Source organism: Vidua macroura, chromosome 3 (assembly GCF_024509145.1).
Source record: "Vidua macroura isolate BioBank_ID:100142 chromosome 3, ASM2450914v1, whole genome shotgun sequence".
NCBI classification, from domain to species: domain Eukaryota; kingdom Metazoa; phylum Chordata; class Aves; order Passeriformes; family Viduidae; genus Vidua; species Vidua macroura.
Genome location: NC_071573.1, coordinates 47,690,333 through 47,717,247, shown reverse-complemented (window position 1 = coordinate 47,717,247; position 26,915 = coordinate 47,690,333). Strand labels below are relative to the sequence as shown.

General features: G+C 39.6%; 1 protein-coding gene and 2 long non-coding RNA genes across 4 annotated transcripts in view; 2 read left to right on the top strand and 1 right to left on the bottom strand.

Annotated features, from left to right (window-relative positions):
- Positions 1–1,403: 1,403 nt before the first annotated feature.
- LOC128805201 (uncharacterized) lies at positions 1,404–4,789 on the bottom strand. The gene is made up of 3 exons (XR_008436323.1): positions 4,650–4,789; positions 2,620–2,671; positions 1,404–1,827 (listed from the first exon to the last, which is right to left on the bottom strand). It is a non-coding gene; the product is annotated as an uncharacterized LOC128805201 (long non-coding RNA).
- An 83-nt stretch (positions 4,790–4,872) lies between these two features.
- Positions 4,873–8,326, top strand: LOC128805200 (uncharacterized). Its single transcript, XR_008436322.1, has 3 exons — positions 4,873–4,965; positions 6,730–6,851; positions 7,924–8,326. It is a non-coding gene; the product is annotated as an uncharacterized LOC128805200 (long non-coding RNA).
- A 3,651-nt stretch (positions 8,327–11,977) lies between these two features.
- GREM2 (gremlin 2, DAN family BMP antagonist) overlaps positions 11,978–26,915 on the top strand; it is a 39,644-nt gene continuing 24,706 nt past the window's right edge. For both annotated transcript variants that reach the window (XM_053973974.1, XM_053973975.1), the window contains exon 1: positions 11,978–12,232. The gene's annotated coding sequence lies outside the window, so the exon portion shown is untranslated. The remainder of the gene's footprint in view (positions 12,233–26,915) is intronic.

The window sequence follows — 26,915 nt, the reverse complement described above, 5'->3', positions numbered from 1 at the left end:
TTAACTGTTGTTCAGGCAGGACCACCAAGCAAAGGGGAGAAGGGATCCTGCTGGGGGCTGCACTGGCTGTGTCTGAGGTCAGGGAAGGGGAAAGTGAGCAGCTGAAGCTCGTGGGCACAGTGTTTGCTCCCAATGTGTTTGTGCTGGGGAGCACAGGAGCCACAGCCTGTGCTCAGGACGGACACAGCTCTGGCAGTGTGTCCTTGCCATTCAAACCTGTTATTCAGCCTGCCCAGTTCTAGGCCTGTCCTTAGTCGTGAAGGAAAAGCAAGGAAAAGTGAAAGCAATTCTTTTTGATATGGAAAAACATCAGAAGGGGCCCGGATAAGATTAGAAAAACAATTTCCTTTGCTGACCATACACAAATTTTAAGCCAGGTCACCAAAGGTGAAATGTCACTACACCAAGTTATGTAGTTTTGACTTCCCAGTTAATCCTTATTTCAAGGTAATGAAACTTAACTGTCAGCTGGAATACCGTGTCCAGCCCCAGTATCTACACCTTCAAAAGGATTTTGAAAAATTGGAAAGCATTCAGGAAACCACTTCAGGAATGCTTTGAGAACTCTTTAATCCAGCAGACAAAGGCATAACAAGATCCAGTATCAGAAAGCTGTGTTTTGAAATATTCAGATTAAAATAAAGCTTATAAGAATTGCATAAGCAGGGAGGGACTTATTACATTGTCCATCACTGCAAATGTTTGCATCTAGACTGGTTTATCTGATTAAAAATATCATCATTTGCTTAGCTAGAACTATGGATTTGAGTAGAGAATTTCAAGATTTTTAAGATTCCTCTTGGACCTTGATAAGCAATAAGCCAATATGAAGTAAGGTACTTAATTTCAAGCATTATGTCTCATGTCTTCTCTCTTTGAGCATGCACTTAAAAGTTGGTACAACAGTTGCATACCCAAAGGAAAAGCTAAGCCAAGCTTTAGACAAACTTTGATCTTTGGTTATTTTAAACTATGGTCTTTGATTCCTATAGATGAAAAAATACATTGTGGTGGTTTTTTTGAGTGTTTTGTTTTGTTGGGGTTTTTTGTTTGTTTTGTTTGGTTGGTTTTTTAGGAGACTTGGTTTTGGAGTTTTTGGATGGTGTTTTTTTGTTAGTTTGTTCATGTGTGTGTGTGTGTTTAGTAGGGATGTGAATTTTGATCCAATCTTAGACATATGTTCAAAGTGCTGGGGAAGAGATCATGCTGCAAAGAACAACCATAGATAACAATTTGCTCTAGGACTCTTTCTTTCCATACTTATTCAAAGCTCACTTGCAAATTATAGACTCATCAGATTTGATCACTATTTAGAGGCACTCAGTTATATATTACTAAAAGAATATACTTCAGACCATTCGTATTTTCTATATTTGACATTTTTATTGCAATGGTTACCTGGTATTGTTTATGTTACCTGAGTGGATGAGTGGTCTAACACATCAAGCACAAATACTTGTACATGTGTCCCATCCACAGAGGTTTCCTTGAGTAAACTGTCATTACTTAATCAGAATGCGAAAAATTGCATAAGCAAAACTTAAATTGAGGTACTTAAAATATTCTCTGAGTTTCTTGAACCATGCATTGAACTTTCAGAGGAAAGTGGACTCATACATCAGACGCTTGTGATGTCCCCTTCTCTTTAACACATCATTTTTCTAGGTGCCATGCTGCACCTTTTACCTATTGCTTCTCCATCTCTTTGTTTGTAACTTTGTAGCTTTCAAATCCTTCTGTCACCAGAGCTTTCTCAGACTTTTCCTTATGTCTATTTTCTTCCCATCCTGACCACTCCAATTCCAGATTATTCCATTCCCACTGGCCCTAGATTTAGAAAAGTATGCAAATTGTGAAAATTAGGAGGCATATGTGCAAGTCTGCTTGCAATAGCTATGTTATGGAGTTTTGCTCATCTGAAGTCCATTTTCCAGGGCACCTGAATGAAACATATGACATGCTTCATGGTCCTTTATGACATGAAGTAATATTCTCACTATGTGTACCCAGAGCACTTCAGGAGCAGCAGAAGTTCTAACCATTATCTCTGAATCTTTTTGAATTTCCATATGGTTACAGGGAATAGCACTAAGCCTGCCCTCTTACATAACATTGATTCAGACAGTGATGGTATTGAAAGCAGACCTGTAGACATGCTTATATATTCAGAAGTTTGTTTACTTCTAATTATGTAAGTTGGCTTTCTAGGAGCAATATACTCCTCCCTTTTCAATGAAAGGATTCATGAAGTTGTTAAATGAAAGTACAGATCTAGGACTGGAACAAAAATAACTATGGGGTGCATTGCCTTCTGGTTTCCAGAGTGATTTAAGTGGTTAGCCTGTGAGTTTCTCCTTATTCCTACCCAGGCTTACCATCATATATAGAAAAGTGGATTATTCAGATCTTAAATAGCATGGCATGAAAAGAGAGATAAGTATGCATGGCAGAACTGTCACTTTTAACTTGCTGAAGATCCTTAAGTACTTTGCAGCTGGAAGCTTTATAAATACTTAGTTGTAATCAAATACATCATTTATAGAAAAAACAGTGCTTTTCCACATGCAGTGTCAAACACTCATGACAACTGCTGCAGACCCTGTAAAATAATAAACATACCTGCACTGCCTAGATTACTCTGTATTCTCTATGGATGAGCCCCTTCTGGTCCCTGCATAATTCAACATAAATTAAAATAGATAGCGTATTTAATCTCTTATTGATATCAAAATGGATACGTATTTATGTGAACAGTAAGACATTTCATTATTATCAAATTGAATAATTACTAAGTGTTAGGCATAGATACCTGAAGCACCCTACCCTTTGATGTCTATTATTCTGGAAATAATCCTAGTCCACCACTAAGAAAATAAAAAGAACCATAGAATATCCTGAGTTGGAAGGGACCCAAAAGCACCATCGAGTCCAACTCCCGGCCCTGCACAGGGCACCCCAAGAGATACACCCTGTGCCTGAGAGCACTGTCCTAACATTTCTCAAAATCTCTCAGGCTGGTGTTGTGATCACTTCCCTGGGAAGCCTGTTCCAGTGTCCAGCTACCCTCTGGATCAAGAACCTTTTCTAATATCTAATCCAAACTTCTTGCCCTTCCCTTGTGTTCTGTCCCTGGGCACCAGAGAGAAGAGATTGGTGCTTGCCCCTCAGCCTCCCCTTGCAAGGAAGCTGTGGACTGCTATAGACTACAAAAGACCACAAACTCCCTCAATAGTTTTCTTGAACATTCATAAAAGGTAGTTGATTTTTGAGAATGGACAGCCATCTGCATTCCTTTAGATTTTAGCTCAGTCTCCCAGAAGGTGGCAGGCGAGCTGGGTCAGCAGCAAGTGTCCTCATGGAAGTCAGGATGGCTGGAGCGGGAAGATGGCACACCTTGCTCCTAGAATTTGTGATAGAACTCTTCAGATGCCAGATTTACTCTTGAGATTTTTTTTTTTTTTTTTTTTTTTTTGTAGTGCTGTTCTTTTATCAGTTTGAACCTGACATTGTATTTTTGTGGTAAAGGACATAGCTCAAATCCAAGAAATTCCTGGCCTCTTCAAGAAGAGGAAAAGACAAATCTTTATTTAATTTTTCCTTAAATTCACTCTCTTTAAATATGATCTCTTTACATACATAATTTTTATTGCATAACACACAGTACTTGGGATCATGTTTTATTTAAAAGAAGACTTCATAGTGAATCCACCCATAGCTGACAAAGACCTCTTAATAACTAACAAAAAATAAAGAAGGAACAGAAGGAATTAAGAAAAAATGTGCTATATTAGTTACAACACATACATCTCTCAAAGTTTAGCTGGATAATTTTGTCAGAAATTGAGAGACATTATTATGTGACATTAGGACCAAAGAGAAGGAAAGAATTCCATCATTTGCATAGAGTTGATGAATGAAGTGTTAACTATACATAAATTGTATAAAACTGGTCAGGTAAATTAACACAACTTGGCAAAAATAATTCAATTTGTGGTCAAATGGTACAATTAAAACAAGCTGGTGCTGTTCAAACTGGCACATTTCACTTAGAAATACACATAAATATTCCTAGATTTCCAGCAAATAAAAGATTCCACTTGCTCTGGCCAAATCTCAGTCCTATTCTGTTTCATGCAACACAAGTGAATGGTTTTGTAGTGATATAAATCTTTTGTTGTTATTCAGTTTTCATGGTCTCTGATCACATCTATTTATTTCCTATTATGAAAAAAGCCTCTTAAGATAATTACTTAGAATCATAAAATGTGGAGGGTTGGAAGGGACCCTAAATATCATCTAGTCCCAACCTCACCTGCCATGGGCAGGGACAGCTTTCACTAGACTAGGCTGCCCAAGGTCTTGCCCAGCCTGATCTTAAACACTTGCCAGGGCTGGGGCATCCACAGCCTTCTTGGTCAACCTGTTCTAGTATTGTACCACCCCCACTATAAAGAATTTCTTCCTAATACCTAACCCTTTTTCCCCTAATTTTGTTTGCAACCATTACTCCTTGTTCTATCACTACAGTTCCTGATGAAGAGTCCCTTGACAGTTTCCCTGTAGGCCCCCTTCAGACACTGGAAGGTTGCTGTGAGCTCTCACACAATCTTCTCTCCTCCGGGATGAACAGCCCCAGCTCTCTCGTCCACCTTTTCAGGGAAGTTGCTCCAGTCCTCTTAAAAACTTCAAGACTCTTCTTTGGACTTGCTCCAATTGTTCCATGTCCTTATGCTGGGGACAGCAGAACTGAACACAGGTGGTGTTCACAAGAGCAAAGTAGAAGGGGAAAACCCCCTCCATCAACCTGCTGACCAGACTCCTTATGATGCAACCCAAGATTCCATTGGAGAATCTTTCTGGGTTGCCAGCACACATTGCACACATTATATTGAGTTTTTCATCAACCATCAACCCAAGTCCTTCTCCACAGGGCTGCTCTCAATTACTTTTCTGCCCAGCCTAGAGGTATGCCTGGGATTGCTATGACCCAGGTGTAGGATCTTGCACTTTGCTTTGTTGAACTCAATGAGTTTTGCATCAGCCCATCTCTCAAGTGTGTCAAGGTCCCTCTGGATGGCATCCCTTCCCTCCAGCATGTCGACTGCCACTCAGTGACACCACTCAACTTGGTGCATCAGTAAAATTGCTGTGGGTGCACTCAATCCCACTGCCCATGTTGCCAGCAAAGATGTTGAACAGAAAGGGATCTAGACCAGGCATTATGTTTTCAAGGGCTTGCAGAGAACCATATGTGGCAAATGTTACATTATAAGATACTCTGTGCTCTGTCACCTCATCACCTAATTCAGAAGTAGCTTAGTATTATTTCTTCATAACAATTAGCTGGCATGTTCATAATACATTTGAAATATTGAAGAGGATAATGTCTTTTGTTTGAACTGATGGTTTCAGTTAAATGCTTGTGTATTCCAAAACATCCAATGCCAATCACTATCAGTGAGATATATCTAAGTTTAATTAAAATATCAAATTCAATTGTGCCATGTGATATTAATATAACAAGGGATATTAACTTCTGCCTTGTGTGATGCACTTATTAAATTGTTATCACATGTACTCCATCCTCAGTATATCCCTGGCAGGATTCTTGTCACTTAAAATCTTGCCCTGCTGTCATAAGGAACAACCCATCATTTTATTTGTTTGATTGGAGCATCTTCTGCTTCTTGGGGTGGGGGTAGGCTCTGTTTGCTTTGGGCAACTCAAATATCTTCCACAACCTTCTTGCTCTGTTGTAGTGAGGAAAAAAGTGCTTGTTAAGTTCAAAGGAGACATGTCCTCAGTCATGGACAGCAATGGGCTGCTTCAAGAGCAGTACCAGGGGAAAGCCTGAAGTACACAGAGCAAAAAAGATGGAGCATTCCTTACAAAGTGTAACAGTGACAGCAGGCTGAGAATTGTCCTTTCCTCTTCTTCATAGCTGCTGTGACATGAGATCCACAAACAGGGACAATATGTTGTTTTTTGAGAATTTCTTCTCCTTTGCGACATGATGCAACTAATTAGGCTTCTTTCATCTCAGGGAAGTTCTGAATGATTTTTCCTCTGAAACGCTAGAGATTTGAAACACTTCAAAAAGCAAGAAGCTAAAGCAAGAAGTAGGGGCATGTTATATGAAGATACAATAATTACAGCTGGGTTATAGACCAGATTTTGAGAGGAAAACCACTAGGAGATGAAAAATTAATGTGGAGCAAGGATACACTAGCTGATGCAGCTGGAGGCAAACTCTCCCCAAATTCTGAAACTTTGAATTTTACTTTTTACTTTTTTTCCCTTTTTTTACTTTTTTTCCCTTTCAAGGGAAAATTTTTTACTTTTTTTCCCTTTCAAGTTGCATGAACTTGTGCTGTTTGGGAGTAAAGGGAGACATCACACAAAAAGCACCACTTGTAAGAATCTCACTCAACACATTTTCATGAAAGAAATTAACCAGAGACCCTGTTAATTACTCACAGTTCTTGGAAGAAGCTGTATTGGCTGCCTTCCTGGTTCCACACATATTGCCTTTATTAGGCGTTATACAGCAAGTGAATCATACATGACAGGGCTGGTCTGGCTCTAATATTTTGAGGTTATCTGGTCCTATTTAGTGATGTTCCCTAGAGATCCAGATGTCCCCAAAGCCCCTCATGGCAGAGAAGAAGGAAGAGAACTCATCTCATAAGGGCTTCTGTTCTCTGATACTCATCTCTTGTCTTTGTCTAGATAATATTGCAATCCAACCAGAGAAAATAGAGAGGGAGTGGAGATTAACTGGTGACTTCATTCATATCATCCCAGATTTTGGCAGGTTTGCTCTAAAACCAGTAGAGCATCATCAAAACAGGGTAAAAGAGTGTCTAATGTTAATTTAGAGAAGGAGAATGACAGACTCCAGAGTGGTTAACACAATTTTTTCTTTTAATTGTCACTAAAAGTTGTTACAAGCAAAAGTCTAGGCTGGTCACAGAATGTATGGAACAGAAAATATAGGACATGTGTGATGCTTTGGCATATGAGATCACTGCTTTCATTCTAGATTAGCAGTTTTTGAAGGATTCTGGGTCGCTCAGGTTCCTCAAGTTATTTTGGATAATTGAAAGATTTTGTAAAGTATTTATGACTTTATGAACCACAGCTTTAAAGGCAGTGTTGAGAGGCACTTCATCAGTCAAAGTTGGAATCATCCCCAGGGAAGAAAAAAATTCCCATCAAGGAGAAATTTACTTTAAGCCCTGTGTAGACTAATTTTATTTAATCTGGTAAACTGAATTTGTGAGCCTTCTGGAGACTTTTCAAAGGTAGATGTGTAGGAGCAATTATTTCCTACCAAAGAACAAACAAAGGAGAAACAACTTTCAACTACCTGAAAGCCTGAGTGCCTGGAGCACACAGATGGGCTCAGGGAATCTGGATAGCGCAAATGAAATTTTGATGGGAATGAAATAAAAGAAGCTAAAGAAAAGTGATAGCACTTTCTTTTCCTTCTAAGGTGTGCAAAGAGTAATTTACGTTTGAAGTCAGAACCAGGCAATACTAAGAATGTTTCATTCCTGATGACTGTGAAATACAGAGATGGCATTTTTGCCAGGAATACATTTATCCATGTTAATGAAGTTCTTTATCGGGGGTTGTATGAAGTATTTACTCATGTTCTGGGATGGGATGCTGCCTAGGTATGAATGTCTAGGTAGAGACATATTTTAGAGTTGTTTTCCACATAGCAAAGATAAAGTACTGAAAAAAACAGGATCAAAATTACCGCTGCTTAGAGTGCTTTCCTGGCTTAAATCCACAATGTTAGAAAGAACTCCGAACTAAAAAACAGGTGCACTATGTCCAAAGGCATTTAGGTGCCTAATTGTCTGTGAAAACAGTATGAGCTGTTGAAGATCTTGACAAGTGTGATTTATCTTACAGGGACGCCACATTCTCCTGCATTCTTGCATCTTCTCCTAAGCCACGACCCGACATTGCATACGACCTATCCCACCGGCGGCTGAATTATCGCGCAGATAAGCTATGTGCCAAATGTTCTGCGTCAACAGTGGGATATCATGTTTTGTAATTCCCATTCAGAAAGGTGGCTTTGAACGGAAGTTATTAAGGAGCCACAAGTGGAATACTTGTGCTAAGTGAGTGTAGTTGGGGTGGGTCCAGCCACTGAAATGTAAGAAACTCAAGACCAGGAGGCAGTCACCAAGGACAGACCAGCCCAAGGCTCCAGATGGAAACACACCCAAGAAAATGAGAAATCAGAGGTACCTCAAACCAAAGAGCAAATCAAGAGCAAGGTCAATAAATTAAAGAGCTTGCACTGAAAGCTGTGGATAAATGTGAGCTAGGAACTAGAACAAGACAATGCTGGTTAGTTGAGAGACAGGAACCATCAAAAAGCAAAGGGGTATTTGTAAGGCAGTGAAATCAGTTTGTGGGACTGTACCTGAATCAGAAACATATGGCATCCCTTGGACAGTCAGGAGTCCCAGGACAACAATCTCCCAGGTTTTTTTTTTGAGCCAGCTCCTGGCTGCAGAGCTTGACTGCTTACTCAGGGCCTAAGAGAGGAGGATATGTGTGTAACCTGACACAAATCATCAGTTCGTTCATTCAGTGCAGATATGTCAATTTCAAGGAATAATTCATACAATCACCAGTCGGGACCACCAGATCTCCCAGGTCTCTTCTTTTCTGATTTATGTAACTGTGGATTGTATCTTGGGGTAGAAATGAAGTTGGGCTATGTGACTGACAGTACCATCTCTCAAGCCTCCTTTGACTCTAGGGCTGTGCTACAGTCCTTCATGCTCTGCAGGCACTCCTGCCAGATGTGCTCACAGATCAAGAGAAGATCTGTGTTCAGGGCTGCAAAGCAGAATGGCTTCTGTAGTGGTGATGACAAAAATACAGTCCTTGCTGTGAAGGAGATGGGCACCAGTTGTTTGTGTTTTGTCTCAGTGTGAGACAAAAGACATGATAATAGTCATTCCTGAAGGGTGGCCACATCAGAAGTAGAATATAGTCATTAAATCTGTAGATTAAAAGTAGGTATAGGCTTCAACATCTTGCTGAATTAATGGCTCTGTAATTGCCAAGGGATATTAAAAGGTTAGTCTGCTAGTTTAAGTACAGCATACACTAGAAGTCAGGCACTCACAGTGGAAGAAAGATGCAGCAATATCAATACAAATGTGCTTTACAGCGATATTGCTGGATAAATGCTATCTGCAGAATATAATTATTTCAGTTTTTAAAATATAAACAAAAACCTGCATAACTAACTATTTTTAGTGGTATAAAATTCTAGACCACACCAAAGTGTGGTATAAAATTAGTGGTATAAAATTGTAGACCACACCAAAGAATAAATATGCTGTGTATTTTCCATGTCAGATCAAGACCCTTTGCAGTTCTCACTAACCAAACTGTAAAAAAAAAAAAAGTTGTTTAGAATCAAAAATGTCTCAGTTTGCTTACTACTATATATGTGAAAGAAATACATGTGAAAAACAATCATTGATCAAACAGAAAATGAAACATTTTTGGTTTAAAAATAACTCCATAATGAGAAAATAAAAATTATTTATGAAGTCAAACGACTTTTAAATCTTTAAATTCCCCACATACCTTCTAGGATTATAGTAACCTGTGGAAGGTCATTATAGTTATAAGGGAAAAGATTAAATAAGCACTTAAGCAGACATAAATAAAACAGACAGGTTAAAAGCTATTAAATTGAACAAGACTAGTGGGAAACTTATCAGTGCTGCAAAGGAATCCAAACACAAAAGGAAACAAACACAATGTTGAAAAAAAACTAATGGGAAGTAGCAACTCCACAAGTACAAAATCTTATTAAGTCCCAAGTCATCTATACCAAAGAAAGTTCTTGGTCATAAGGAGGAGTATGACAAATATATTACATGAAAACTTCTGTAATGAGTTCAGAGCTTTTTCCCCCAAATAACACATAGCAGGATATAAAATTTGCATTAAAATTATAAGACAATATGATTGAAAACTAGTAGCTAGTAGGAAGCCTAAGGGAACAGACTGTTATGATGTTTGCTTCAGCCAATGCTCAGCTGGAGGTCTGTACCCTTTCCTCTGACACAAATACTCTGTTGAGGGAGAAGAACAGGAGACTGAAAAGAGGCCTTGAAAATGGAGCCTGTATTCTTCCCAGAAAAGTCAGAGTGAAGACAGGCAACACTTTCTGACTTAGGAAATACTGAAAGACAGTGTACATGTGTGTGTATGTATGTAAGTATGTATGTATGCATAATAATATATATGTCAGCCAGTCATTTGGATCAGGAGCATGCAGGGAGGGATATGCCTGTGACAGAGGTGTTGGGGTGATGGAAGTGCAGTGGCTGCTGTGTCTCTTGGGCCATGGCTGGAAATGTAGCTTGGTCTCTAAATCAGCATTTTCATTTCTCCAGGGAAAAATAAATTGGCAACATGTGAAGGAAAAGCATATAATGAAAAAGAAACAGAGTATTTTAGTTATTCTTGGGGGGCAACTAAAGTTCCAGAGGTGTAGCTTCGCTGAATTCACTGAGGGTTGTTTCTGCTAATAAAGCTTTTAAAATGAGGGATGGATTATTCTCCAAGTATGAATATTTCTAAATTTGTCTGAGTTTATATATTTCTCAGTATTTCAATTTTTATTTTTCTGACTTTTGCCTGTACAAAATACAAACAAAACCATTCTTAACTAGTTCTGTATGCCCCAAAGAGACAAAAGTATGCATGTTTTATAGGGAATGAAAAATACATACCATTTTGTTGGGAAAAAAATTAATTAAATACAGAATCAATTAAAAATGTTATGGACGTCACCATTAAAAAACGTACATACTGGTGTCATGCAAAGGTATCTCTGCAACTCCATTTTCTGTTTCAAATGCTTCCATCTGCCAAATTTGGATAAATATTGACTTTTAATGGCATCTAATGTACCAATAGGCATAGATGCTGCTTAATTCAACAACATCAGTTAAATGCAGGTCATTGAATTAATTAAGACTGCATCTGTTATAACTCATCATTTTGTTCTCCTTAATTTTAATAAGCAATTTTGCCAGCATGCTCACTGGAAATATTACATCTTCTTGCACTGAGAAAACCCACAGGATCTATTTATCTGGTTCAACTGTATATTGTTTAAACACAGGGTCAAACCAAAGGCTTGCCATTTTGTCCATAAGACAGGTCTAAGATATGCCTTAAGACTACAGCACATCTGCAGGAGGGAGAATACTTTTCCACAGGTCATATAAGTCATCCTGAGCAAAAGGAATACCAACACCAAAGATGCACCAAGGAATGACAGCTACAGCCGCTGAGAGTGAATAACCTGAGATTCAGGACGAGGAGGCATCCTGATTCTATTTTCTGTGCATGCCGAGATTTGACGTGTAGTTAACACAGCTGGGGTTAGGAGCCCAAATAGAGTAAGAAAAGCAAACTCAACTCAGGCAAAGAATGCTTTGTCCTACCTCAGATTTAGCCCTCAGGTGATCAAGCACTGCATGCTTTTAATTTTACTGGCTAGGGATATTTTTCTTAAATGTTCAGAGAACAAACGTGTCTGAATATTGAGCATGACACAAAATGTCATGAATGCTTAAAATGCGGGTCCTTCAGCTCATGGAGGAAGATGCGAAGGGAAGGAGGGTGTTTTGTCAGACCCAGGGTGAGAATGTCCCTACATAAACAAAGGGCCCGGGATTGGACGTCGTCTTTAGGGAAGGGGGGGCGTAGGGGGGGGAGCGGGAGGGTGTGAGGGGGAAAGAGCGGAGCTAGTGGTGCCCGCCAGGTTGAGAAGCCGGCGGGCGGCAGGGAGGAGCGGGACGCCGGGAGCAGAGCGCGTGGGGCGACGGAGGGGAGGCGGGCGGGAGGCGGCGGGCGGGCAGGCCGGTGTGAGCTGTTTGGCCACCGGAGCCAATCGAAAACGGGGCCTTGATCCTCTCCTCGGGCAGTGGCTGCGCCGAGCCAGTGCCGCGCTCCCCGCAGCCGTCGGGACCGGCACAGCCGCCTCGCTCTCTCCGCGCACCGCTGGCCCCACCGAGCGCCTATGGGCATCTGCAGTCGGCGAGGGCTTCGCACCACCGCCACCGCCAGCAGCGGCACAGGGCGGCGACCACCACCCCACTTCATCGCCTCTTGGGATCTATAGCCGGCGGACGGAGCGCGCTGCGGACCCTTCCCCGCCTTCGAGCAGGTAAGGGGCGGCCGGGGGGCGCCCAGCGCCCTGACCAGGCATCGCTCCTCTTGCGGCCGGCTCGCTCCCTTCCTCCTCCTCCTCCTCTCCTGTCCTGCTACCGCCTCTCCAGGGACAGGCGGCGGGCCCCGCGGGCGCGTGGCGGTGACAGCGCGGGGCCGCCCGCAGCCCCGTCCCGCACCACCGCCCGCCCGGCGTGGCGCGGCGCGGGGAGCTCGGCGGGGCCGCGCACGCCTCGGGGCAGCGGCGCGTGCGAGCCCTCGCCGCCCGCGGGGCGCTTGCAGGGCCACGGAACGAAATCAGCGAGAGCGGCGCCGAGCTCTGGCTGCCTTGCTGCGAGCGCCCTGGGAAGTCACCTGGATAGCCAGGCTTCCCAGCGTTTGGGGCGTCGTGCGTCACGTCCCTACGCTCCCTCTCAAAAGAAAGACAAACCAGAAAAAAAAAAAAAAACCAACAAAAAATTATCTCGTGCTTGAAACCTGTGCCCCTTTGTACCTTTCTTTCTTTGCTTTGGGTTAATGATGGTTTGTGATTATGAAACCCCACGAGGGCTCAGCTCCAAGAGTTGAATAGCATTACTTGAAGTCATGACTTGGAAATATACGTGTGTGTATACAGACACTCGTTTTGTTTTTTACCTTGAACTTGAGGATTATACAAACCCATGTCTGTCTCGCAAGGAGCTTTTGAATGACTTTCTGCTAAAGTTAAGGAAATATTTGTGCTTCCACAGGTCTTGCAGAATTGGAGGCACAGGTCTTATAAAAAAAAAAAATTGCAGTGGCATTTGGCTGAACAGCTCTTATTTTTAGCATGCTATTGTGAAAGTGGTTATATAACTTTTGGTGGATTTTTGAGGACAAAATTAACAGCTCATAACAAGTTAATTTTTTTTTTTTTTTCCTGTGAAAGAGGAGGAATAAACAGAATGAAATCCCAATGACTAGAGTCAGGTGAACTTCAGCCAAATGATAGAGATTCCCTGAGAAAAAGCCCCAGGTTAGGAATCCCACAGCCATCTCAACAATCATGAAGCAGCAGGTGCAAGACCAAGCAATGTCAGCTCAGAGCCCCAATTAGGAAGTTGCTTATCAGGCTGCTTCAAGGCTATTTCTTGCTCAACCAGGGTGAAATTAGCAATCACTTCAGAATCTTGTGTTCCCACCCATGCCAATACAATACAGATGCTGTGTTTCTTTAGGGGATTAGATTATTTCTTGAACTTCAAAAAGTACGCACAGCCTGAAGTATTTGCTTATAATGCTTGATGTATTTTAATGCAGATGCTTCACTTGCAAAACTTGGTTCCTGCTTTTGAGGCTGGTCTTTCTTCATTACTTGCAAAAATTGAAGGAGAGTAATACACAAAGATTTTAAAAAATCACTTCCAGAAAGTAACTGTGTGGAACAGTAGCGTGCCTATGCTGAGAGCCAGGACGTGAGGGTGCTGTGACAGTGTTCAGGCTCTGAGCAAGTGGTCTCTCTCTCACTTTTGTTGCATGGTCCTCATGAACTGCTGTCATCCAACTGAAGTCCTAAGTTCCAAGTATTTGTGATCACTGTGCAGCTGAAAAGAGAGGACTGGTTTGTAAAATCTCTGTTGTAGGATGAGTGAGAAGCCTAGCAAGTAGGATTTTGCCTTCTCACCTCTCTTGCAGCCTGCTGTTCGGGCAGAGCTCTTGTGTGTGGGGAGGAGGTGTGTGTGGTAGCAGCAAGTTTTGCTCAGTCTTCCTTTGCAGTATGATAAGTAAGTGAAAGATGTGTCAATGAAAAGTATCAGTAAGACCTCCACAAGAGCACCACAAAAATAAATGCCGCTAACCCAAGGTTTTGAGCTGATTTGTTTAGCTGAAATATATTATCTTTTTTTTATCTTTCAAATAGACTGTGCATGACTTTTAATGGGGAATAGAGCAAATGTATAAAAAGTTGAATTTAACTGTGGAGATTTTTTTTCTTTTCATAGTATCAGGTGAAGGTAAAAATTAATATCTGAAGTACCCAGTGAACTGCATCAATAAATCTGAAAATGCTTAGTTTGAGTTACCAATTGTCATTGTCTATGAAAGTGTGAATCTCAGAGATCCAGATAATCTTTTGTAATAAATAGTCCTGTTTGAATTTTATTTAATAAATCTGGTAAGTGGTTTAATTTTACCACTATTGCTAAAATAATGTAATATTTATTACCCAATCATCAGAAACTGGTAAATTCCAATTTGGGATTGGTACAGTGGTATTTACCAATTTCTGATCTAGAGTTACAGTTTTTTCAATGAGCCGTTCCAAGTTTCTGAGTAAGAATTGAATAGTTCAAGCTACTGTGCAGATTTACTGACATCTGAAAAGTATCTTAAAGAGTAGCATAAAAAAGTCTTTCCCTCCTCATGCAGATGCTCTTGGGTGTGGTTGTACATTTATAGTGTTGTGGTTCATGTCAGGAGTGGGCTTTTGATGCCCATCCTTCAGTTGTTCCACTTACTGTCCATCTCCATATACCTCATGGTGGGCCAGTTGGATTCCTTTAAGATGACTCTAAACTAAGAGATGTGCTAGAGTTGTTTCTGGAAATACAATCCATAGGACCATAGCTAGCCTGAAGTAAATCCCTAGAAAATATATACAGTGTCTTCTGTACCTAAATGTTCTGCTGGGCCGGTCAGTTCCTGTTGGGCTGTGCTAGCTGCAGCACTAGACGTGGTCCATTTGCAGCATGCTGTTACTGAGGTGCCATGCAGCCTGAAGCCCATACTAGCCATCTTTCTCAGGAGTGTGGGCTAGTCCCTGCTTCTTGCACCATTGCTCATGTATCTGTTACTAAAAAACTCCTGGATGAGCTGGACAGCACAGCCCTGCAAGCAACTGGGGCTGTCTTGCTGAGATCTCTTCAGTTCAAAATGAAGATAGCTAATTTTTTTTTTCCCTAGTCTGGCATGTGGTAGCAGACTAGTATTTGAGGGGGAGCTTTGGACAGTGTAGCCTTGTGCTTGTCTGCTGGGGGCGGACACAGCAGTTGCATTTAGGAAAGGACAGCTGGTGCTTCTTGTTTGCCTGTCGCTGGCCGTAGCCCTTCTGTGTATAAAGGTCCATAAGGCTGTTTATGTTCTTCATTGCGTTTGAGAGTGGTGAGAAATGTTGGCTTGAGACTTTGAAACTGTCATTTAGAAATGCTTCACTGTGTTCCCTTGATGCAGCATCATGGCTGACTGCATCTCCCACAGGGCACTAGAAGTATGGCTTGGGAGGAGATCTCACCTGTGGGGGTAGTTCCTGGGTTCCAGCACATGGTGAGAATCATGCACTGATCCTGGAGTCTACTAGCTTCAGGCAGGGGAGAATGTTTAAGGGGAGATGTTTAGAAACATCCACTTAAAACTTCAAGCTTGCTTAAAACATGTTAACTTTTTTTTTATGCAGTTTTCACTGTAAAGGGAAAAAATTTCCGTTCTCTGTTTTTTAGTCATTTGGCTGGCTTCTCACCGTTTCATGTTTTTCTTTAGTTTGCTTCTTTGGGGTAAATGATTTTAAATTGAAAAATTACTCTGTTAATTATAAACAGTTATCTCTTTTATGAAAGTATTTCTTACTCTAAAATACACTATTGGAGTAATTAGGGATCAGATCCTTCTTTTGTGTAGAAACAGAAGATGCTTGTCATTGCTGCAAAAAGGGGATTTGTAACCAACTCTTCAGTTTTACATGCATTTCCATTGGATCATGATGGAAATGGTAGGTTTGCATGTGTATAGCATGATTGGTACAAATACTCTTTTTGTCCTGGATCACTGTGACTGTTCCAAGACTGCTTTTTGATTGCAGAAAATGTTGTGCTATGTGGAACAATAAGAAGTTAAAAAGAAGAGTGTTTCCTACTCCCTTGATTGTGTTTCTGTTGCTAGAAGCTGTCTACTCCAAGTTTTATTTCAATGCATAGCTTCTCTGTGGGATGAAGTGTAGATTTTAACATGAGTTGTGTATATGATGGTATGTCACTTGAAACCATGGTATTTCTTGTTCTCAATGCATTAAGCCTTTTATTAGCAATTTTAAGAACATTTTTGAAGCCTGTTTCAGACAGGGAAGCAGACCATAAAAATCTGTCTCACTCCAGGACATTAAAACAGAGGGCAATCCATCTTTCAATATCTGGTGTGATACAATCATAGCAACTTCAGTTGTAACCTGTCTTTCTCAAAAAGTCATCTTACAGCACCTACTTCTAACCTTTTTTTTTTCTTCTGTTCTTAACCATACTTATCTATGACATTCTGAATATTTTGTTCTTTGTTGCTGTTCAGATAATATCTCTAAGAGTTATAATGGTGTATTTTAGATTAGTCATAAAAGCTAGGGGGATTTACTAAGATCAGTTTTTCATATAGACCATGCTGCCATATAGAATTGGTTATACTGTAAACAAGAGTTGTATATAGAAATATGCATGCTACTGTTGTTATTACAAGATTTTTAGAGAAAGAAAAAGGGTAAATTTACCTCTCATTCCCAACAGTTTTAAAGTCATTGTTGCTTAGGAAGTGAGTATTTGAAGAAACCATAATTTGCAATGAAGCTTGAGAAAATTAAAATTGTGATCTATTCAAGTAGAGAAAGACTCATAAAAATTTTGTTTCTGTCTGTTTTGTGCTAATGAAGTGGGAGAAGTAAAGTACACTGCGAAAGGAAAATATATTTATTTACCCTTCAAATTTCATTTTGGAACCAGTTTTTATTGAGTGTGATGGGCAATGTGCAAATACAGCATCAGACTGTGGATTTAACACAATAAATCTTGAAAATTTCCTGAATTTTTAACATGTCTTAAAACTTGGAAACAACACTTGTACAGCTCATGCAGAATGCCTTGTTGACCTTTTGTTGTACAAACACTTTCTGGAGTTGGAAAACTGTGTTGAGCTAGTCTAGATGTGAATTAGTTGCCTGTGTCCGTTTACATGCAGTGTTGTTGTGGATTCCAGCCATGTCTCATCTATCCTGTTACCCCACTTAAGTGCTGTTATGATAATGCTCAAATAGACTGATATTATACAGTAGTGCTAACAAAAAACCAAACGGCATTGTAAAAATTCTTCATTACCATTTCTGGCATAGAACGGCAGGTTTTTTCCCTGGTGCAAATCTCAGACCTAATCTCATTTCCAGTGAGGCCAAAACACTAGCTTGGCTTAGAGTTAAGCGAGATCCTGCCCATAAATCTGGCCAGTCTCCATTGAGATAACATCTGGAAAGTTGTCATTTAAAAATATGTGGGAGAGCTTGGGATAGGGGTGTAAATAGTGGGTCGGAGCTTCTATCCAAAAGGAAAGCATCCAAAAGGAAGCTCTCAGATATCAGACATCCTTGCTCTAGGCATGTTCTTTGTTATGATCTATCTATCATTTGTCCATTCCTGTTCTGTCAACATAATTTGGAGCTCAGTGTCCTTTGTGAGGAACAAGAGGAGGCTGACGGGCAAAGAAGATGGGAATATGTGAACATGTTGCATGACTTAATGGGTACATCCAGTAAAGTCTGCTCATAAAGAGAGAGATGGCTATCTCTTGTATTTTGATTTTAATTGTTCTCTGGCTGACACCTTTCAGATTACTACACACAATGGATTTATACTAAGCATGTTTGTTGACTTTTGTCTATATTTTTCATTAATGATGTCCATGGAAACTTTGCCTGATATTTCAGTGAGAACAGCTTTTGCTGAGATAGTCTGAAGAGTGACTACTTACAAACTGAAACAAATTCTAAGCATCTTGGATTCTATGTAGGCAGGGGAAGATTGTTCATCTGCCTCTTTAATACTTCCATTCCTTACTGAAGCTGAGCCTTTGTTAAAGTCATAGCTCAGAATGTGTGGCTTCTTAATGGTAGCTGAAGATTCAAATGTCACAGAAACTGGTTATTAGGAATATTTATTGGTTTTTTTGAAAAATCACAGAAGATATGTGAAAATAGCACCATTGTGTTTCATTTTTGATATATGTAATGACCCTTTTTCTGTAGAAACCCTGAAGCAAAAAAAGACAAATGCACACAACTGGAAATTGAGCTAGTATATGTCACCTGAAACTGTCTTGCTTTCAGGTTCCCAAAGTCGCTTCAGTCACTTACATAAAGTTATTCAACAATTCAGCTTAGGTTTTTGGGTTTTTTTGAACTGTAAGACAAATCTCACCTTTGTCTATCGTACATTCCTCTCAAATAAAAAGAGGCTTTAAATACAAACTGTACTATAATAGATCCAATTTTGTTTTCTTTATCTAATTTTATTTTAAAGTTGTCTGCACTTGATGTTCTTTCTTCTTGAAGGAGCATTGCAAAAGCTCCTTCACAAAGTAAAGTCTCCTATTTTCTGAATTCTAAATCCAAAATTCCTGATGCTTTTTCCTTCAATTCAGGTAGACTGCTTCCAACTAGAAAAATATTTTTCTCTTGGTGTTTCAATAGCTGACTTTGAAAATATAATACATGCAAACACTATTTTGAGTACCTATCAGAATTTGCCAGTCTTCTCCTTATAAAAATTGCCTTTTTTTTTTTCAGTCAAAAAATATAATATTTTGTGAAACTTGTTTCTTTGGAAACAAGTTTATTGTGTTATTCCAAGTTGAGCCTAATTATTTTCTGGACATCTCTAAGGTTTCTTTAAAAGAAGCATATGATATTACAGGAAGAATGTTTCTCTTGTTTGCCAGAGAGCTGTACTATGTTTACTATAATAAGATTAAAGGAAATTTGAAAGTCAACGCTAGCTCAGTGGGAAGCTGATAAACACACATTGTACTTGCAGGAACACTCTGGCCAGTAGTATTAGGAAATTTATCACTATTTATTTAGCAGCTCAGACTTTCTCCGACAAACAGATTTGGTGTCCATTTAAAAGTACATCAGATGCTAAAAAAACTTTTACTAACAATATGAATGTGATTTGTGGAATCTGAGCTGTTATCCTGGCATAGCCATCTCATGTGGTTTAGGATTGTGAATCGCATAGTCTCTCAAAATAAGGAGTCTGTATCTTATGGATCCCATTACTTTCCAAAGACTGTGGTTTGATTTCTGGCACTTCTGGTTAGGTCAGCTATTACAGCCACAGTCATAAACAGCAATTTTCAGAATTTGAGCAAGCTAGACAAGGGTGTAGCTCCTTGGAAAAGTTATTTTGGAAGAGGTAAAACCAGCAATATCTCTGGATCCATATCTGGCATTGGCAGTTTTTACTCTTGAGAAGCAGTGGCTGTCCAGTCTTGTATTTACTAACGTTTGTTTGTTTGTGCTTTGGCCAATGTTTCGACTAGGGAATGAATTCCGGAGAAATAAAAGGCCACAGGGATGACTTTTCATTCCAAAGTTTGAGTTAAGAGGTCATTTTTACATGGGCACAAATGCTGCTTACAAATCAGTAAAATAGAACGAAGAAATTTTCCTATGAACTGCATGCTGTGAATCTTTTTAGAAATACTAGGAGTACAGGGAAATGTGTAATCACATGGTGATGCATAAGCTACTATTGTAAATGTCTTCACCACCTCCAAAATGGCAGATCTCTTGCTAAAGTGGGCAGATACTTACTGTATGCTTCTGAGCTCCGCAAAAGGCCAGTGGATTATTCCCACCATGTGTTGGTAATTAGTAGGAACTGCAGGATGAAGTCGCTATTGGTTATAGAAGCTACTGCGATTAGCTATTCATGCTGTGTATGGTTAATACATTTATTTGATAAATAGGTGATTAGGGAGATTAGTTAATTTCTACACTCCTCTCAACTATGAAATTTCTTAGAAACAAGCCTAAAAAGCAAGGATCGCTCTTTGTGTGAAATTTATGGATTTGTATGCTACCCATGAAGTCACCCCAAAATATTCATTCCTTTTCCTGGTGATGTCAGATGTGAATGTGAGCTCCTAACCTGCTTCAGATATTAAAGTCTGATGTAATTTGTTCAAGATGTGGAGGAATAATTTCATTCTCTTGCATTTCTCACCCCACCCCCCCCACCCCGCCCCCAAATGTTCTTTAAAGATCTGTGCAATCAGTGGAGATGACCTTTCAATGCCAGCTGAGTTATCATTTCTTTAAGGGCCATGCCTTTCCAGTATAACCATGACTGTAGTACAGTCCAGCATGTTGTGGAGTCTTCGAGACTTCCAGGAGCTATGGGAATTTTTATTCTGCCTATAGGTGATCCTAGTTTCAGGTAGTAGAACTGCAAATGCATGGGTACACAGCCCATACCAAGGGTTTCCTGTCTCAAGAGAGACTGCTGTGTATGCTCCAGGGCTTCACACCACAGCTGGGTTGAGTTCTTCTGCAGGTCTGTCCTTGGCAAGTTCACCTGCAGATTGAAGAAACCTCTGGCTTTGTCATTAGGCAAACCAGAGTATTGCCTGTTTTGGTGCTTCTGCTTAGCTTTGTCCCCGTAGATAGGCTGCAGTCAGAGTGCTTGCAGTGTGCCCCATTATATACAAATTGTAACTCAATGCTCTATGGCACACTGCCAGTTCATCTCCCCGCTTGGACGCCAGCTTCATTTACTCATATAAATAACTGGATAGCCGTCAAATGTGATTGACTTAAGCTGTTACTTTATCTGAACGTGTAAGATACAGGGAGTTTGTGATGCTAATGCCATGCTTGTTTGGGTTTTCTTCTTCCACAATGAAATTTAGATGTGTTTTTTTAAGACCATTGAAACTTATTGGTCATTATATTTATTGTGGGTTTAGATTTATAGTAACTGTTTATAAAACCACCCCAAATTAGTTACTTCTATTGTTAAATTAGAATCTGCATGGTTAGGTTTGTATTCATTAAAGGGAGGATTATTTTCTATTATAAAAGTGAACTGCAATTTAAGATTTTTTGGTTATGAAGTGCTCCAAATTAGTTTTTTTTCACCAATATGTTTATTTTTCCTTTAAAAACATCTGAACGCTGGCTTACTTTACTGTGATTAAGGCTGATGCCTTAATTTGAGCAACAGATACACTTTGAACTTCTAGATACACAATAACGTATATAGCAGTTACACAGTAGAATTTTTTGGGTGAGTCATGCTTCAGTGTACTTTTAAAGTCCCGTCTTCATACTAATTGTAAACTTTCCTGAAGGTTCTGTGATGGCCTTTTGATTTCAATTCATGACCAGTGTTTTTTTAGGTGGCAGAATCTAAGAATCTCTGAGTCTGTGTCATGGTTTAGCTTTGTCTGGCTGCTAAGTCCCACACAGCTGCTCATGCACTCCCCTGCCTGGCGGGATTAGGAGAGAGAATCAAAACAGTAAAAGTGAGAAAACTTGTGAGTTGAGATAAAGATGATTTAATAGGGAAAGCAAAAGCTGGATATGCAAGCGAAGCAAAACAGGGAATTTGTTCACTGCTTCCCATGTGCAGGCAGGTGTTCAGCCATCCCCAAGAAAGCAGGGCTTCACTGTGTGCAGTGATGACTTGGCAAGACAAATGTCAGCACTGCAAACAGTTCTCCTACCATGTCACCATATGGTCTTGAATATCCCATGTGTGAGGTGGGGTCATGGTTGTGTCTCTGCACTTGTTCCTCCCCAGCCTTCTTTCTAGTGGAGTCAGATCAGAAGCAGAAAAGGCCTTGATGCTGTGAAAGTGCTGTTCAGCAATAACTAAAAGTTCCTGTGTTATCAGCGCTTTCATATCCAAAATAGCCGTATACCAGCTACTGTCAGGAAAATTAACTATTAACTCTCCCTGCCAAAAGCATCCCAAAGTATTAATGGTCCAGAGAGTGTGCATATTTTGTTCTTCTGCCTACAGCCCATGTGACATCACTTTACCTAGGCATAGGTCTAAATTTTTATACTGAAGGGGTTATCCTGCCCTTGGCTCTGCTTCTGGCCGTTAGGCTGTGTCTTAATTCTGTTCCAGCCTTTCTTTGTGCCCTCTGGCATGTCTGAAATGATATACAAACGATGCATATGGGAAACTGGCTCAGAAACTGTGCTCTAAATGTTGACGTAAGTGTTCAAAACATCTGTATTCTCTCTAACTGATGAGGCTGGTAGGTACAGACTCCTTGCATGATGTCTTGAAAACCCTGTTAGTACTGAGTGGCCCTAGTGGTCTAGATAGACGGACTTAGATGCTTAGTGTGGGAAATCTTTAGATAAGATTGTTAAGAGACAGCCTGGATACCAGAATTCCCAAATCTTCTGAAATGACGTGGGCTAGTGGGAGTGGTGAGACCCAGGAACAGCTTGCTCAGAGAAGCTGTGTGTGTCCTATCACTGCAAATGTTCAAGACCAAGTTGGATGGGGTTTTGAGCAACCTGGTCTAGTGGAATATGTCATAGCCCATGGCAAGGGGATTGGACTGGCAGGTTACCTTTTAACACAAACCTTTCTGTGATTGTATAATGCTGTCATTGTTTGAACAGAACAATGTTCTGTTTTACTGTTCAGAAAGTTCACTTTCTGAACTGTAAAAACTCTTATTGTCATTGAGCATTTTAAAAAAATTATGAAAGGCTAACATGTTTCTCTTCTTAACTGCTATTGCAGTGTGATACATGTGCATGCAAGCAAATATGAATAGTATCTAAAAGAGGTAGCTCTGACCTTATGTGTAGATACAAAAAAATGTAATGTTTGGTTTTTCTGCAAAGCCTATAAGGATGTGAATTCTAATGCAGATTTGCACACACTGGATTAAATTCCTTGCACAGAGGAGAACAATGTATTACTTCAAGACAATGTGAATATTCTTTTATACTTAAAAAGCCTAACACTTTTTTCCATGCCTTCTATACAGTGAGAATGTCACCCCAGTGTGTATTGCTATGCTACCTTCACTATTTAATGTTTCTAACCTGGGACATCCAAAGTTTTTATCTATGTTTTGCACAAGGCCATCCATACTGTAAAAAAAAAAAAAAAAAATACTGTAGTAAAAGAAAAAGAAAGAGACAACAATTGCTAATTGCCCTTGTACTTTTCTCTTTTGAAGAAGCATATCTAAACCCAAGTACTGTAAAGTAGAGAAGAGAGGATTTGCTTCTGATTAATTGAATTATTCCATACATAAATTGTTCATGGACATTTCAGTTATACCTTTTAGTCTGTGTGATTTTCATGGTAGTTGTGAGTCAACATAATATTTAAATGAAAACTTTGAAAACAGCTTTGTACCTACCTAGGTTTTATGATAAAACTTGTATAATTTAATTCTGAAATTATTCAATCAGATTTTCCTGACTTGCATATATTGTAAAGGTCAGAATTGATTTCAAATTTGAGTTAAACTAGCTTAGGTGCTTTGAGACATGGAGTTAACCTATCAAAGATATGTCCACTAAAGGGTTGACATTAACACTTCTGAACTTCATTCTTTAAGAGTCACCTTATTTATAGCAAGATAAATGCACTTTCAGCTCTACTTGCACAAGTGGCAAAAGCATTCTTTGGGTAGTCTAAGTAATCTAAAATATATCTTATCTGGGAAAGCTCAAAGGATCTATTTATTCAAGAAGTTAGGAAAATTTAAGGGATGTGTACTTACAGCCTGGATTTCAGAATATACAACTGCTGCTTGCACATTTTAAGAGGACTGTTAATTTCTTTTAATTAAATAGAAAGTTTTAAACATCATAAGCTATGTTTTCATAGAGTTTATAGGAAAGATATCATGCCATGCTAGAAGTTTATATAAGAACTTGAAAAGTACATTGAATAAGAAAATCCAAACAGATTAATGCTTTTATGTAAGTGAAAAAAAAAAAAAAAATGCAAATAGTGACAGAAGTGAAAAGTGGGCTGAACTTTTCAGTGGTCTGAAATTAACTTCCAGACAGTTTATGGCTTCACAGTGTGTGTGAGTTCAACACTTTTGGGCTGTTTAAAGCAGCTTTAGGGTTTTTTTAATTGATTGTAAACTATTCTATTTTTACATGGCAATTTGACATGATTCCTAAGAAATACTTATAATACTTAAAAAATCTTAAGTAAGATATCTGGCTGGAATCTAACCGTTTCTTAGGGTATAATCTTTTTCTAGGCGTGTATACATACAGCTTGCTGTTTTTAAGGCTTTTCATGAGAAGTCAAGTAGGATTTATTGCTTCATAGACTTCTTTGGTTAGCTTATGTGAAGGAACTCATGTCTAACCACTAGTAGATTTTATGTTGAGTAACCTTTACAAGTATTCATTGCATGTTAACTCTTGACAGATAAAATTACTTATTCACTATTGACTTATCTTTGAAGGATGATTTACTTTGTTGCTATTGAGTCATCTCCATGCTATGTTGAGACAGCAGTCTCTCTCCAGATCATCTTGTGGCATGCAGCTATTGCCCTGATGCAGAGCTGTTAGAGGTCTGCAGGGCGAATGTGCAGGAGAAAAGGGAGAAAGACAAATGCTGGCTGAATCTGTGCTGAGGACAGCAATCACTGGTGTCTGCAAGAAGAAGGGTTTCACATTTGTAGATTTTGCTTGCTCCTGTTCACAGGGCAGCTCTGCAGGGCATAGTAGGGGAGTGGGGAGATGAAGACTAAGTATTTAGCCATTTTCTCTTTCTCACTTTCTGCTCATGGGATTGCATTATTTTGCTACACTAAAAAAATCAAGAATCCAGAATTGCTGTGACATTGCTCCTCTGTCACGGTCACCTTCTCATATCAGCTTACCCTTTACTTAAAATATACCTGTTCACCCAACCTTGCATATGTGTATGACTTGCAATGAAACCTTGATTCATGCATAAGTTAATGAAAGGAGCATTTTGCTTTTATTCTGGAAATTTCAGCACAATCTCTGAGTAACTTAAAAAGAACTTAAGAAGAATCTAAATGATCAGATGATCCCTGTGGCACTGCTTAGTTATGTGGTGGGTAGAAGTAGCCTTTGCCTTCTTTTCTCTCACCTATTTTCACTATGCAGAAGACTGGCCTGTTAAGAAGGTCAAAAGAATTCTACAAATAACAATGCTTAGAGTGCTGGTTTGTGAACATGAAGTCCCAAACATTTTGTTAGGTAAGTTGTCTTAAACCTTTTTCTTAACAGTGCTGAACTTTTCCTCTGCCTAAAATTACAAAGGCTAAGAATTTTACATGCTCCTTGCTTAGTATGTGGAGCTGTGAAGATATATTAGCCTAACAGTCTGAATTTAATAAATCTTACAGAGAAGCAGTAGACTAATAGTGAAAGTAAACTGCTTTGTGGTAAGCTGCCTAGGTGGCTTCCAAACAAAATTAAATGATCTGTAGACTGAACTGCACAGTATTATGGAAGTGCAAGTCATAGTTTTCCAAACCATCTGTTTTTAAATGTGAAACTGAGCAACCAAAATAATTCAGCAGAGACATCACTCTCCGGATTCCTAAGGACTATTCAAAAACACAAAAATTAGATGTCCGGTATCAGGAATTCCAGAGGTAGGGCAGACACCTGCACTCTTCGTGCTGCCAATAGGGAGTTTGGGGGATTAGCCTTAAAGAGTACATAAGTCAGTGTGCCAAAGTGGGAAATTATTGAACTTCAGATAATGCTGAAGAAATTAGTGTTTACAGAGCCCTACATCTCATAAGTGGAGGCTTTTGCAGAAGTATTGAGAAAAAAAAAGGAGGAAGAATGATTAAGTAATACTGCAAGTTGCTGCTTAATGCTCCTGTTTTTGGATGTACCTGCTGAGATTTTCAATCTGCATGGAAAAAGATGCAACTGCAGGCTGGGGAGGATCACTATGAGGGTTGAATGCATAGGTTAAATTACACTCTGGAACTAAAGGTGATAAGATCCTTGGAGCTATAAGAAGATGTAATTAGATCCAAAGTTCAGCTAGGCACATTTTACCCTCTCCCCTCTACTGTCAAGCCCTCTCATAAGGAATGGCCCCTGGTGCCAGTAGCCAGAATGTCACAGTTCAGAGCTGGTGAGCCTTTCAGGGGCTGTGGGATTTCCCAGATGCTTTTAAGAATCACTGAACATGACTTTACTTCAAGATGAGGCAGTCCTATATAACAACCAATTCGATGAGTCCAAAGTTCAGTTGGGAGCTGTGCACACAAAGGAATACAGATACTGAATTCTTCACTGGTACTGTATTAGCCTTGCATGAGAAGAGATTAGGATCAGCCTTTCTTTGCTGAAATGATTTGCCTGGTACCGCCAACTGGCAGTAACTAGTTTCCTTCCAGCCAGGAAACTACCAAACAAGACATTTGTGTTACGAAGCCAACAAGTAATGCAAACATTGTGGGAAAATTCCCATTAGCTTCAGAAAAACAGTTATGTGTCACCATTGCTGAAACTGAACATCATGACTTCAGATGATCTGATATCTCTGGTTTCTTCAGCTGGTCTGGTATCTCTGAAGTGAACCTTAACTAAGTCTTAATTTGGTTCAAACCAGGAGTGTAAATCAATGGAGTATGGGGTGATTCCTATTATATTTTTATATTTATTGCTTTAGAATTGCATGGAACTTGTGCCACAAAATACTAATTTCTTTACATTTTCTCCAAAAAAAAAAATTGAATTACAGCTCTTTCTCCTTCTTTGCTTACTTCAGTGTTTTACCCACAGTGGTCTTCCATTAAGTTCTTACTAGATCCCTATACTTAAGGTCATGGAATGAGAAAATGTTAGTAGATAATTATCTGTGGTATGTTGATACTAAATTATTGTGGGCTCAAACGTCTTAGAA